Consider the following 15,702-nt stretch of genomic DNA (forward strand, 5'->3'; position numbering starts at 1 on the left):
GATAATTATTTTATTTGTGATGCGAAGACATGAAGTTAAGTAGGAGTTAGGTGGCAAAATTCTTTCAATTTATCTCCTCACTAGCGCTGCCATTGTTGGTAATATTGAATTGATATATATAAATCTACTTACATTGTGTGGATTAAATGGTTGACATTGAGATAAATCCACTATAGAGATCCACAAGTATGGAGTGCCCCAACTCTTGCTCAAGGGGTGGTTCAAATGCTTGAGATGGTTGTATAGGTACAGTGAGTTCATCTTTGTTTTAATAACATTTGGGATAAGTAAACGTTTTGCTTTTGACTTGCTTTCATTTACAATGGCATTATTAACTTCTCTTGCTCGGTTTAACATTCTTAATGTCTATATATATATATATAGAGAGAGAGAGAGAGAGAGAGAGAGTTTGACCTCAAAATCTTGTGTAAATGATTAGTGAAGTGTAGTATCGCATTTGATATCATGGGTAATATTTCTAAATGTGTACAAACTATTAGAGTGCACATGTGTATTACGGTATAAAAACTTACATTTTATGTAGTTTTTTTGTTTAATTTTAAATATAAATTTTTATTGATACATTAAAAAAAACAAGGAATATTTTTTTTGAACCTAGATTATTGCTAGGTTTGTATGGTCCAAACACTTACAGTGAGAGCTTTGGGCTCCTTGGAATTTACAATCTAAGATTGCGAATGATTGCAGATCAGCTTCATGTACATGTAATGTTTATAGACTATGAAAAGCCTAATAAGTGAGATTTTCAATGCATAGACATTGTACATTATAGACATTTTTCGAATTTGCTGTCTACAAGCTTGTTCAAATGTCATTCATCTCAAGAATTGATCCACCGAATGAGTTTTGTAAGGTTTTATCTTTCAGCTTTTTTTATTTTAAAATTAAATCTTTTAATAGCTAATGTTATTAACTGTGCATACTTTCAAATTGATTGATGTTTCTTTTAGAATGATAATTATTTTATTTGTGATGCGAAGACATGAAGTTAAGTAGGAGTTAGGTGGCAAAATTCTTTCAATTTATCTCCTCACTAGCGCTGCCATTGTTGGTAATATTGAATTGATATATATAAAACTACTTACATTGTGTGGATTAAATGGTTGACATTGAGATAAATCCACTATAGAGATCCACAAGTATGGAGTGCCCCAACTCTTGCTCAAGGGGTGGTTCAAATGCTTGAGATGGTTGTATAGGTACAGTGAGTTCATCTTTGTTTTAATAACATTTGGGATAAGTAAACATTTTGCTTTTGACTTGCTTTCATTTACAATGGCATTATTAACTTCTCTTGCTCGGTTTAACATTCTTAACGTCTATAGAGAGAGAGAGAGAGAGAGAGAGAGAGAGAGAGAGAGAGAGAGTTTGACCTCAAAATCTTGCGTAAATGATAAGTGAAGTGTAGTATCGCATTTGATATCATGGGTAATATTTCTAAATGTGTACAAACTATTAGAGTGTACATGTGTATTACGGTATAAAAACTTACATTTTATGTAGTTTTTCTGTTTAATTTTAAATATAAATTTTTATTGATACATTTAAAAAAACAAGGAATATTTTTTTTGAACCTAGATTATTACTAGGTTTGTATGGTCCAAACACTTACAGTGAGAGCTTCGGGCTCCTTGGAATTTACAATCTAAGATTGCGAATGATTGCAGATTAGCTTCATGTACATGTAATGTTTATAGACTATGAAAAGCCTAATAAGTGAGATTTTCAATGCATAGACATTGTACATTATAGACATATTTCGAATTTGCTGTCTACAAGCTTGTTCAAATGTCATTCATCTCAAGAATTGATCCACCGAATGAGTTTTGGAAGGTTTTATCTTTCAGCTTTTTTTTATTTTAAAATTAAATCTTTTAATAGCTAATGTTATTATCTTATACATACTTTTTGCATAGAGGGAGGCAAGGAGTATAGGCTTCCAAGGAGAGATAATCCACTCAATTGAAGATTGTTTTAATGCTTTGCTCACGTGTGTTAAGATTATCACCACTACATTGGGTTGGAATGCTCGATGTATATTTATGCCAAGTTTGGTATTTTATTTTAAAAAAAGTAAGTGCTTTAGGATCTCTTACATGGATATATATATATAGCAAGCATGGTGTGTTTATATATAAGTAGCCAAGTTGAGGACCATGAGCCCTAAAATAGGCTTCAAATATAAGGCATATCTCTCCTCTCCCTCGAGAACGAGTATGTGTTTTTATGCATGCAAGAATATCTCTTGCCTCTTCGGAGACGGGTCATGCCACTAGTAATATATAAAGGAGATACATTCTCTTCTGCCCACATTGCAAGGGAGAGAGACTTGAGAGATTTTAATATATGTAGATAGATAATAACAATGAATTTTGTAAATTAGGCCACTTTAGTGGATATGTATGGAAAAAGCTTTGCTCTTGCCGAGCTCCTAAACGTCAAAGATGCATGAGCCTACTTATTGACCTATACAGAGAGGTGTTTCTACGCTTTTATTTCTCCATGTTTTCGATGAGCGAGAGGGACGGGAAGAGCTCCATCCATGTCTACTTGTCCTGCCTTTGGTACCAATTTATAACTCGTAGAAGTGAGATGCAATGTTTTTGTCTTTTGTTTCCTTGATTACATTTACATTTGCTAATGTGTTATAGTGTTGTGGGGAATTTTATTTTATTAAGTTTTAACTTTCCCCTTTTTGAATAGCGATTACACTCTATCATAAAAACAAACTGACCGAGGTTTTTCTTTTAACAAGAAATTGGGCCAAGTTTTTTATTTACGAAAAATAGAAAATTTTAAAAATATTATATAATAGACAATATATGATTTTTAACCAACATAGCCTAGCCTAACAGTTGGGTTGTTCGTTCCCAAGGGCCATGCCATGCTTTCGACTTCCATCGTTAAGTGTTTCAGTGTATGAGGTTCTCAACTTAGCTTTCTTCCAAGTAATGCCCTAGTTTGCATGACCCAACTTTGGTAAGTCTTGCAAACTATTAAACATGGCTGCCACCATTGACCCACACCTCCCCTTCCACAGGGCTACAACAAGAGGGATGAGAAGCGCCACCGTGTACTTCTCATCTCTCATTCATATAATAGTAGACACACACATGCACATGTGCACGCACGCGCGCGCGCGCACACACACACACACAATGTTAAATCATTACATTACTGATCAAAGAATATGCACCAATTTCTCAACTAACTCGATAGGATTGCTTCTAGAGGAGTATGGATTTTTTATGATTTAGCACTCTCTATAGTCAACATTGTTAATTGGTGTTTAGAATAATGTTTAGCCTATATAATTCTACATGTGGGGGAGGAAAAAGAGCTTGAGATCTTGCAAGCACACACACTCTCACAACAATGGAGAAGACACACATAGATGGAAGGCTGAAATCTTCTTCTTCTCTCTACATGTCTACAAAAGATAAGTAAAAGCCAACATAAGTACTAAAGTACTATGTACAAGCAGTCCATAATGTGAACACGCTAAGTAGGTGAGCTGGCAAGATAAGTGTGCCATAAATCGGTGGGTGGACTATGTAGGTGTAGTCTAGCTGTAGAATAATGGCGAAGATATAGCGTGTCAACTACCAAACATGCCAGCGATATAAATGTGGAACAGTCACCTAGGGGCGTCGTGAGTGTTAGCTTGGATTGAGCTCAACATCTCAACATCTTACCCTCAAGCTCAACTCCATCTCCAAGACTCCAAGCATGCTGCGGAATCCACAAAGCTTGTTAGCTCCCAACTTAGGCCTTGGTGAAAATGTCAACAACGTGCTCCTCTATACTGGCGTACACGAGATCAATATCTCCTTCCAAGACCTTCTCTTTGATGAAGTTATAATGGACATCTATGTATTTTGTCCGCGCATGAGACAGTTTGTTCATGGCCAATTATATGCTATTAAGGTTGTCACAGTAGATGATAACCTGCCTGTCAATCTATGGGACTATGATTGTAAATAAAGTACAAGCATAAGTGTCAAAACACATTGGACTCTAAACCCCATTTTGAAACCAACACTAATGCCTTGTGAGACGAGGAAGCTACAAAATTTTCAAACGATGTTCTGCAGACCCCTCCAAAAGATGATTTGCCATCTCGGCGGATGCAAGTGCCACCTTCACAGGTTGGCATCTACTTCAAGGCAACCTAGGCATGGGCAAGGTTGATTGGCCTACTCATGAAAGGATTTTGGCAGAAGCAGCATTTGACAAACTTGGCTACGGATGCTTACGAGCATCTGGGAGGAGACAAGACTCCTACCATATGCAGCTTCTTTTTCATGTCAATCTGATCAAGATAGGAGTACTTCAGTAGTATGATAGGAATCTTAATGAAGCTCTAGCATAAGACATGGCCATCGAATTAATGAACAAGTGCTCTAAAACAGTGTGCCAAATCCTGGTTATGTCAATTTGTGCATGCATGATCCAAGTTGATGAAACAGAGGCCATGCATGATCCAAGTTGATGAAACAGAGGCCATGCAGTACTTGCCCAAGCCTGCCATTGCTACAGTATATTTCACATGGCTAGAAGTATTCAAAGACAGTGTCAAATTCGGAGAAGAAGATGGTGAACCGTTGATCTCGATGCCATGGAACCACCCACAGAAGCAATGGAGAAAGATCACATCATGGTAGCCATGGATGCCATGTTGGCGGCAGAAAGTTGGATAATTCAGTGAGTGATCATGCCCCCCAAAAAAAAGGCGCCTCTCTGCTCCTTAATTGAGTTTACAACCACAGCAGAAAGCGATGCTCAATGATTTACAAGAAAAATATGATCAAAGTCACTTGATTTATCCACATCCTTCTGATGCAGAAAAATATGACAAAAAGGACAAGTAGTCAGAGGAGGAGGATGACTCAAATGATGAAAAACTAGATTACAAGCCCTCCCCACCCCATGGTGATGGTCATGATGATGATGATGATGATGATGATGACTCAAATGGTGGGGATGGCAAAAATAATCAAAATGGGGCAGCTTCATCTAGCCATGGGACAGGCAATGGCCAAGGCAATGTGAAATATTTAGCAACAACTCGGCACTAGGAAAACACAAAAGAAAGAGGAAAAGGAGTAGGAGTAGCCCTAGGATCTCCCCAAGCAATAGAACATTATTACAAGACACCAAAAGATGGAGAATTGGGTGTAAGCATTCAGAAAGAGGACTCCCAGATGGAATGCCATAGTGAAAACTGACCCTAAGGTCAGAACTTCATATGCTATCACTATAGCTAAACTTAGAGAATTTCTCTTAGAGAAAGTTCAAACACAAGTGCACGAAAACAAAATTCAGAATTTAATGGGAGAAGGATAGGAGGATCTACTACAACTTCCTCATTCTTCCCACCATTACTATGCATAAATTCCGTACTACCACTGTCTATTTGCTAAGGAATTTTGCATTGGTACCCAATCCTGCAATAGTTGCCACACACCAATTTTTGCAACTAATTTTGCTATTGATACATCATCCATTGGCCAACCATCCAACTAGCCCTATCAACTTAGTCTATGCCAAATATACGCTTATTATGCTTGAGTATCCTCAATGCCCTCAAACTATCTACAATCTTTTGAGGGCATTGAGTATCCTCAATGCCCTCAAACTATCTACAATCTTTTGAGGACATCATGGATACAAATTTCTGGTCCCAGCCAAAAATATATGGTAGATACAAAGTTCATCCCTTCACGCGCCATTCCTACAATGTTCTTCAAAATCAACTTTGTGTTGATGAATCTGTTCGACTTGAGCTTCATCTATCTTAGTCATCGAGGATGCCGACTACCAAGAAAGGGGGAATGTTAGAATGAACCTAGACTCCACCTACTCTAGATACTAGGAAACTCTACCAAGAAAGGGGGAATGTTAGAATGAACCTAGACTCCACCTACTCTAGATACTAGGAAACTCTATTTTTTGTAAATCATTTTTAAAACACGATAGTGCTAGTTGTATTTTTGGGCCTACCAATGTTAATCTTATCCAATCATAGCCTAGCTCTTCATTAATGTAGTGGATTTTGAGTTTTAGCCAATATTTTGTCCATCCACATGTGGATTTCTGGCATGAGTATAAAAGGCAATGTACAATCATTTTTTGGGATCTTTGTATCATTGTAAGCTCACGCTATTCACTCTAATGGGATTGTGAGCTCTCTACCACTTCTCCTTGTCTCTTGTTAAGTGATCTATGAGTGCATGTCTCTTGTGCTTGTTTGCTATATGCATGTGCTTGTGGGAGCGTGTGTGTATGTGATATTGAGAGAGAGAGAGAGATTGAGCACTATTCCCTGAGGGGTGAGCAATCCTTCATGAGTGACATACAACATATGGTGCGGGCATTGCAAAGTGTAGGAGGAATTGTCAATGGAGTATTTATCAGTTTGTAGCAAGATCCTCAAGGAGGTCCTTGTGGTGTTGGTGTGGTTATCCAAGCGGTATGCACCCTCATGAAGACATATGCCTTATACCACTCCTTGTAACTACGATTGAGACTTATACCAGTGACTTCTTTTTGCCTATGAAGGATATGTATGCCTTGGATCTTGATTTTGTAGAACCATGAAGCAATTGTTTGTAATGCTTTGCTTTGGAATACACAATGAGGGATGGATAGTTGTACTATAAGGATCACCTTTGTGTTTTTAAGGGTGGTTCCTATCAAGAGGTGATTTTGCAAGAAGCACATGATGCGCTAGTATTAGGGCATAGAGACAAGGGATGGACTTTAGAGACATTGGCATGATTTTTCTATTAGCCTTGCATGAAGTAAAAGGTACATCAATTTGTATGCTATTATTGTGTTTGCAATAAGCTAAACCCTAATTTCCAGAAGGCGGCAGGAAAGATTCACCCTCTTTTAGCTCTAGACTTACCCGAGATGTTTTGAAATTTTTAGTGACTTTGCTGTGAAGAGTCAAAATTTCCATAATGATATTATCCTCCATGTGGTGGATTGTCTCAACAAACCAACACACTTTGATTATTTGCAAGCATATGTGGATGCACAAGAAGTGGCTAGTTTTTATGAAAGAGATTTTAGGGCTTCTGAAGAGGATTTTTTGTTGGAAATAGGGTTGCAAGAATGCACACACACACACACACACACAATGGAGAATCTCAAGAGAGCACACAATGAGATGATAGATAGATAATAAATGTGTGCTATACAAAAAGAAGATAAGTATAGCCCAAGATGGGTGTATACTAGCACGGGGGAAAAAACCTCCTAAAGAGGAAAAAAGTGGCCGACTAGTCCTAGTGTATTCACACACATCTGGCTACAAAATCTGGCTACAAACCCCTCTACGAGTGATGATGTAAATAAGGGGTGAGCTGGCACTAGAAGTATAGAGATGTGCCAGGCTCTTTGGACTATGATAGGGAGCCCAAACTAGTCCCCAAAAAAGGGAAGTAAGCTTAAAGCTTTGCGGAAAGCTTCAAACTTCTCTTATGGGAGAGATTTCGTGAACAAATGTGCCAAGTTGTCATGTGCTAGCACATAAGCCAAGGTGATTTTTCCTGTAGAGCAACTCTCCCTAACATAATTATAGTACACCTCAATGTGCTTTGTGCAAGCATGAAAAACTGGATTCCTCGCAATTCCATAGCCATCTGACTGTCAGTGAAGATGGTAGTGGCTAAGGACTCACCAATACCCAAATCAGAATAAGGCGTCTAATCCAAATGCACTCAACTGTAGCTGTAAAACGTTGCCCTATACTCAACTTCATAGTAGTTAGGAGGAGTAGCCATAGTGGGTTTCTTCTTGCTAAGCCATGATATACATGAATCCAAAAGGCGAAAGCAAAAACCACTCATGTGTTATAATATCTAGCCCAATATGAGTCTATAAATGCATGAAGCTGTGATTTACCCCCTTGGGATAAAATAAACCAAAGTGCATAATGTCCTTTAGGTAAGGAACACCCATTTGACAAACTGCCAATGCTTTGTAATTGGGCTATGCATAAATTTACTTAATATTGAGACCTCATACTAAATGTCAAGCTTGATGTTACACAAAAAGATAAGGCATCTAATTGCTTCTTTATACAAGCTAGCATCAAAAGAGTCGTGAACCTACATCTTCAAGACTTGGTCATAAACCTGGCTCCATAGGTGTGGCCACACGTTTAAATTCTTCAAGATTGGACCTCTTCAACACTTTATGTATTTATTTCCTCTGCAGCATAACAATGCCATCATTACGCTGCCAAAACTCAACGCCCAAGTAATAGTGCAACGGTCCAAGATCTGATATCTCAAAAGACTTCTCTAATCATCTCTATAAAAGCTAAAATATGATCATCATTAGGTCCTGTGAGCAGCATGTCATCAATGCATAATTTATGATAACCGATAAAACATCCTTATTTCCCTTAATATAAAGGGTACTATCAGTTGGGTTTTTGCAAAAACCCTATGCAACTAAGTATGCATGTATCTTTTCATACCATGCTCTCCTTAAGACCATATAAATCTTTCTTCAATATGTATTATTTTAATTTTTGAATTTTCTGAACAAATCCATGAGGCTAAGATACATAGACCTCCTCATGCAAATCTCAATTCAAGAAAAAAGTTTTGATATCCAACTGATATACATTCCAACATTTATGTGTTGCAAATGCAATGATAGTGTCCACATGGTAGTTATACGACATGTGGATGGAAAGGTTTCACCATAGTCAATGCCTTTCTCTTACGCATAATGACAAGCCTAGCTTTGTATCACTCAACACTGCTATTATTCACTTTACGTTTGAGCTTGTAAACTCATTTTGAACCAAGAGGCAAGTCTACCAAATCCCATGTATCATTTTTGAGTACTCAATCATGCATAGCACTCATCCAATTTTTAGATTCCTTTGCTTCATCATCAAAGGAGACAGGTTCCTCTTCATCACATAAACTGGTAATAAGAGCATAACCTGCATACAAGAGATGCATGATGAGATCCTGCATGTGTTCTGCTAGGCAAAGGAGTGGCCAATTTGCTGTCACATAGTGTTTGCACCAGCCATTTTGGCATACTTTTAGACTCCACAATTTCCCTTCTTTCCTCATCAACTTCATCATCCTCATTTGCCTCATCTATAGGCTGATCTATGGGCTGAAAAACATGCTAATTTGTAACCTATATGGGTTGATTTTCAACATTCTTTAGATTACCCAAATGCTATGTATCAATGTGTCCTACATTGAACAATGGAAGGAGAGTGTCGAATATGTCTTGCTGCGAATGTACATTTTACTATTTTTTACATGAAAGCAAGGGCTGAATTGCATCTTCCACAAAGTCACAAGAATTCGCTTGGTAGCAGGATGATAGAGACAGTAATCATTACATTTAACGACCTTATCATCAAGCTTGCTGCAAAGTTGCTAAGGCACAAGTGCATAAGCAAGACAACTAAAAATGTGTAAGAGCCACAGAGGGCTTTCTGCCATTCCAAGCTTCAAAAGGTGTAGTTGAATGCAAATCCTTTGTATGACACCTGTTCAAAACATATGTTGCACATATGACTTTTTCTAGCTAGAAACCATAAGGGGTAACTGCTCACTTTTGACCATAGAATGTGCCATCTCCATGAAAGGTTTGTTTTTACGTTCAGCTACACCATTTTGCTGAGGTGTATAGGGCACAACACATTGGTGTTTTCTCTTGTTAGCCATGTATGCATGAAACTCCTTAGACATACACTCCCTCCCTCGATCAGTACGTAGGGTACCAATCTTATCAGTATATGTAGGGTACCAATCTTACATGTAGAAGAATTTTCAACCATAGAAGCAAAGTGTCTAAAGCACATAAAAACCCCTTATTTATGTTTCAATGGATATACCCAGTGATGTGACAAAATAGAGGTAGCCCCCAATAGATGGTGTCCTCATAGGATCACATATATCTTTGTATATAAACTGTAATTTTTGGACAACTCTAACTGAACCATCTTTGGAAAATGATGACCACTACATTTTTCCAAGAATGCAGCCCTCATAAACATGTTTGATAGGGGATTCAAGATGTGGTAGCTCAAACACCATGTCATGTTTATGCAAACGCAACAAGCTTCCAAAGTTCAAGTGACCAAAGCATGCATGCCACAACTTAGCATCATCCATTGCCTTTGTGGTAGAAACTATACATGCAACATGCCTTTGTCTTTCAAATGCATCTAGCCTGTAAAGGCCATGAGACAAAGTACCAGAAGCAACAGTTATCTTGCTATCACGGCGATCATGAACAATACATCTATCATCCTCAAACTGAACCACTAAGCCAACCTTAGTAATGGCGGAGATAGATAGTAAGTTCTTCTTGATCCCTTGTACATATAATAAGTTCTTCTTGATCTTGGTACATATAATATATCTGAAAGCATGATTGTTTCACCATTGCAGTAGTGTGAGAATAATTTTACCAACTCCTTTTACAAGATATGAGGAGTTTTTTGCACATGTTACAGTGTTTTACTGTGGAGCATATTAAAGTAATGAGAACAAACTACGATGAGAAGTAATGTGCTAGCACCACTGTCAAAATACCAAACATGTATATTTGTAACATGCATACATCCTTATGCAAAGGGTCATAACTGCATTACACAATGAAAGCCCAATTATCATGTGCATAGTTTACAGATTTTTTATTTTCTGCATTGGATGTTGATGCATTAGCTACAGCCATACCTGAGTTTTTCTTTTTCTCCTTCACTGTACTCATTAATATAGTGACCAAGTTTCCTGCAATAATGCATTTTTCCTTTTTCTTTGGCTTGTCGCCCTCCTTATCTCTATAGACTTGCCCGATGACTCTAATTTTAGCTTGTAACTACCCTAAGGAAAGAATTTACCTTTGTCTCTTTGTTGATTGGCATCGAAATCCTGATCTCTTGTATGCATGATAGATCTGTTTTTCTGGGATTTCTCTTCTTCCAAGATCACAGAAAACCAACTCCTCAAAATTCAAGGAATTTGGATTGCCTTTCATCATGAGTCTAACGGTAGAAACAAAACCTTGATACGAGTCCGAGAACACATTCAAGAAAGTAGGCACCAATGAACTGTCAGGATATAGTTCATCAACACTAGTCAACTGCTCCTTAAAGTCCTTGATTTCAGTAAGGAAACTATCCATAGAGTCTTCCTCCATATGCTCTGACTCTAATTACTTGTGTATATAAGCAACACATGCATCAATACGTACCTGGTATAATGACACAAGTGCATCCCAAGCATGTTTAGTAGTCTTGCATGACCGAATGTGAGGAATGATACTCCTCGTAAATAACTAACAAAGCAAGAAATGCATGTGCTTGTGCATCTCTTCCATCCCACTTTGTTTGTTCCTGTGTGTTGGAGGTACGCTATGCTATGGGATAATGCACCATGTGAAATTGAGTTCATGTCTACAGATATGTCTTCTGTGCATCATGTTCATCAGAGGAACTAGGACGTTTCTCAATATCAACCACAATATTCCTTATCCCTTTGGCTACCAATACATGCCGCATCATATAATACCATAACATGTAGTTGGTCCTGTCAAGCTTATCCTCAACAGATAACATCCGACATGCATTACTGTATGCCATTTTTGATAATACCCAAGTAAGTAATCACGTAACATGCAAAGTGTTGAGTTATCTTTGATGTGACCAAAGGTTGCTTGTAATAAGGTCTCTGAGAATGGAGGCCTGTAGGCTGTAAGGTCTATGAAAGAAATGCAGAGTATAGTGTGAGTAGAAATTTTACTCGTATAAAAGATGTAGGGATCGATGTCGCTGAAGAGAAGCCCGTAGATGATTTCTTGTGTATCTACACTCCCGTATGTAGTAGACCTCATAAAACTACTCTAGAATCCAATAAAGAACAGTGCATATCCGATCCCCAAAGATGTTTAAAGAAAATCAAAAACCACGCGAATGGCCCCCAAAATGCATCCAGAACAAAAAATCTGACCGCCGATAAACTATACTGCAAAGTACTCCACACTCTTGTACACTTCTTATATATATATACCTAGATGAATTTAGAAAAGTGCCCAAATTTACTAAGAAAGTGTAATTTATGACCTCAAGGTAGTCATCCACAAGTCTATAAACTATCAACTCCATCACACATAGTATGGACTTGCTACTATGACATCCCAACCAATGTCATCGCGTTGGGGGGGTGCACTACTAAGAAACCCTAAAGATCACGTGCATTCATAAGGGAAATTAAAAAAACCCCTTACTTGTGAATTTTTCATGAATAAAATTACCCCTTTTCCTTTATGAACTTACAGGTTTTTTTTTCAAAATTGATTTATAAAACCCCTTCTATAAATGTATTTCTGTAAATGTACCTTAAAAGTTTGAATTAAAAAACCCCTTCATTTGAACTCACATGGTATACTTACATATTTTTAGGTAACCCCCCAATGAGTGTCATCGGTATTCTATAGTGGGTGTAGATCTTTGTATCCATATATGCTCACACACATGCATGCACACAAGAGCAGACATCTATACAAAGTCTACGATTGAGTTTATATCAAAACTACAAACATAAACACCATATTGGGGAATATGGGAATTTCCCATAAGTTTGGGACATGTGGTCAAATCTTTGGATTAATCATAACTTGAACACCGTTACTCCAAATTGAGCGCTCTATAGCTTACTAGATTCCATTTTCCAAGCGCTTTCCAACAATAGGTCACATGATATGGTTTTGAAAAACTTATAGGCATGTTATCCAGGTCCCACCTTTTTAGTATTCAAAAAATGGGAGTTGGGAAATTCCCAAACTCACGAATATAGTGTTCATAGGGAAAACTTAGCCATAATGAAGCCTATCAGGAGCAAGCTAATCAAACAAAAGTGCACAAATGCTTCATCGAAGTTGCAATGGCTTACGAAGGGAAAGTGAAATAATCATTTCATTTTAGTATCTCCCGCGACTAAGAATCATAAGATAACAAATAGAAAGAATTAGTATAATAAAAAGTATAGTTGATAGGGAATATGCACCACTAAAAATAGAAAGAATTATCACAATATCAATTGGGCACAATTTAGACAAAAACTTCACAATGTGAAATTTGCATTTTTGCAAATACAATAGAAAGATATACCAAGAAAGTGCAGTTTAGAATCTCATGATAGTCATCCACAAGACAATAAACTATCAAATCCATCATGCATAGTATGGACTAGCTATTATGACATCCCCACCACAAATGTCATCAATGCCCTATAGTGGGTTTAGAATCTCATGATAGTCATCCACAAGACAATAAACTATCAAATCCATCACGCATAGTATGGACTAGCTATTATGACATCCCTACAAATGTCATTAATGCCCTATAGTGGGTGTAGAACTTTGTATCAATATATGCTCTCACACACACACATTCCTCATGCACGCACACACATAGGAGCATACATTTATATAAAGGTCCATGTACTTAGTCTCTTAGTCCACATTTTCAATAGGGCCGTTTACAAGACTTTCAATGCTTATGGTCCGTGTGAATCTTACATGTGTTGTGGGGAACATGGTGAAGTAAGGGGATGTGAAGACCACCCCAAGATATGTGCATGATGAGACAGGGATATCCAGCTCTATCAATGATGGATAGGAAATGCTTTTAGACTCATTTCTAGGAGCCGAGGACAAAGGGATGGCTATTTGACATCCTAATTATTCTGACAGTAATGTATTATGCTTCATTTCAGGGATCAAAGCTCTATGCAGTAGTAGCAGGTAGCTTAGAGAGGCTCTAGGTGATGATGCTCTCTTGTATGATCCATATTATTCAACAAGTTCAATGTTCCCATATTGGTCTAATCATCTACTATCAACATACATTCTACTAAAAAATATATTAGGGACACATAAAAGTAGGACACTTTGCTATACGATAACTTGTTTAAATATTGATGCGAAGTTCACTTTGATGCATCAATAAGACCAAATTTTTTAATTTCTTAGTGGAGAATGGAGTTCGTAAATGGTGGAAAGGAAAGATGTGTGTTCCTTGTGCACAAGAACTTCAAGTAAAAGTTTGACAACATAACCATAATAGTCCATACAGCACTGGACATCCTCGTATATATCGATAAAACCATTCAATTGTTAAAAAGAGATTTCGGTGGCCTCATCTCAAGCTCTCAAGCTAGATGTCCACAAGTATGTCACAAAATGTTTTAAATGTTAAGTGAACAAAGTAGAAAGAGTTAAAGGCACCTTGGTCATTACATTCCTTATAAATTTTGAAATATAATTGGCAAAGTATTTCTATGGACTTTATTATAGGCCTACGAAGAACCCAAAGAGCAAAGAATGCTATTTTAGTGGTAGTAGACCATCTAAGCAAGATGGCTCATTCTATTTCCACGGCTGACATTATGGAAGCTCCACAAGTAGTAGAATTGTTTATCTAAAATGTATTCAAATTACATCAGTTGACCACAACCATTATATATGATCAAGACCAAAAATTTGCTGGTTTGGTTGAGCTCCACAAGTAGCAAACTTGTTTATCCAAAATGTATTTAGATTACATAAATTTGAAGGCACAGGAACGGAACGGAATGGAAATGAAATGACAATACAAGTGCAAAACAATGATAACCAAGAGTACTCACATGTAGACCAAGAGAGCTTGATGTTGATTGATTTTCTAAGACTAGAAAGTACAATGCCTTTATAGGATAGGCACACACACTCTAAGTGTCACATGTATATGGGATAAATCCCAATATGCCACATGGCACTTACACAAAGACTAGACATAAAACTCACTTTAGACACACTAGAACACTCACTTTGACTTCATGTTCTAACACCCCCCGATGAAGGCAAGGTGAGAGACTACTGGAATGAGCCAAGAACAGAACATGGCAATGACGGACTACCAACCTCCAAGTTAGAACTAGACATAGTTCCCACACAATCTCAGAGGCAAGTGAGCATGGCTCAGAGGCTAGTGAGCATGGTACAAATGACTCAGAGGCTCATCAAGCATGGCTTATGTTACGTGCAAACTTCATGCATTGCATCGAGTTCATGGGGAATTGGATACATTATAATGGAATCAAATAAAGGAAAAACTAAAAAGTTTGAATGGCAAAGATCTTGCCTTAGATGAAGGCCACCTTCTCTTTTGTCCCACCATATTCTTGTCAACATATTTCACTAGTCACAGTGTGGTATAGACAATGTACAGAAGCCGCGTAGCATGAAATCAAGCAAATATATTGGCGTATAGAAAAAAGGGATTGCAAGAAGATATATGCAAGCGATATAGTGCCCAAGGAGAAAGCAATCATTTTTTTGGGCTGAAGTGATTTTAGGGCCATTTTACTAATAAAAAAAGTTACTTTTGAATTATTACATCACGATCACTATCTTTGGCATGCTTGTGAGCAAAGTTGATGCACCGCATCAACTTCTCCACAAAAATTCAACGTTGTGCATCGAGTTTGTGGTTAATTCAATGCATAACATCGAGTTTGCATAGAGGAGAAAATGTAGTGCATCAACTTTATGTAAGAAACTATGCTTTTTTAGGCCTAAAATAATAGTCGTTTGGAATAGAGTGATCATAAGTTGAGATTTGGGATAATCATTATGCTAATTAACATG

The 15,702-nt window shown here is 37.5% G+C and overlaps 1 long non-coding RNA gene across 1 annotated transcript; it reads right to left on the reverse strand.

The window, feature by feature from the left end:
* Positions 1-3,528: 3,528 nt before the first annotated feature.
* Positions 3,529-6,045, reverse strand: LOC147638929 (uncharacterized). Its single transcript, XR_015263959.1, has 3 exons — positions 5,934-6,045; positions 5,653-5,869; positions 3,529-5,606 (listed from the first exon to the last, which is right to left on the reverse strand). It is a non-coding gene; the product is annotated as an uncharacterized LOC147638929 (long non-coding RNA).
* Between the last annotated feature and the right edge of the window lie 9,657 nt (positions 6,046-15,702).

The sequence above is a fragment of the Cibotium barometz genome, chromosome 4, assembly GCF_041138505.1.
Source record: "Cibotium barometz isolate CiBa-2024 chromosome 4, ASM4113850v1, whole genome shotgun sequence".
In the NCBI taxonomy this organism is placed as follows: domain Eukaryota; kingdom Viridiplantae; phylum Streptophyta; class Polypodiopsida; order Cyatheales; family Cibotiaceae; genus Cibotium; species Cibotium barometz.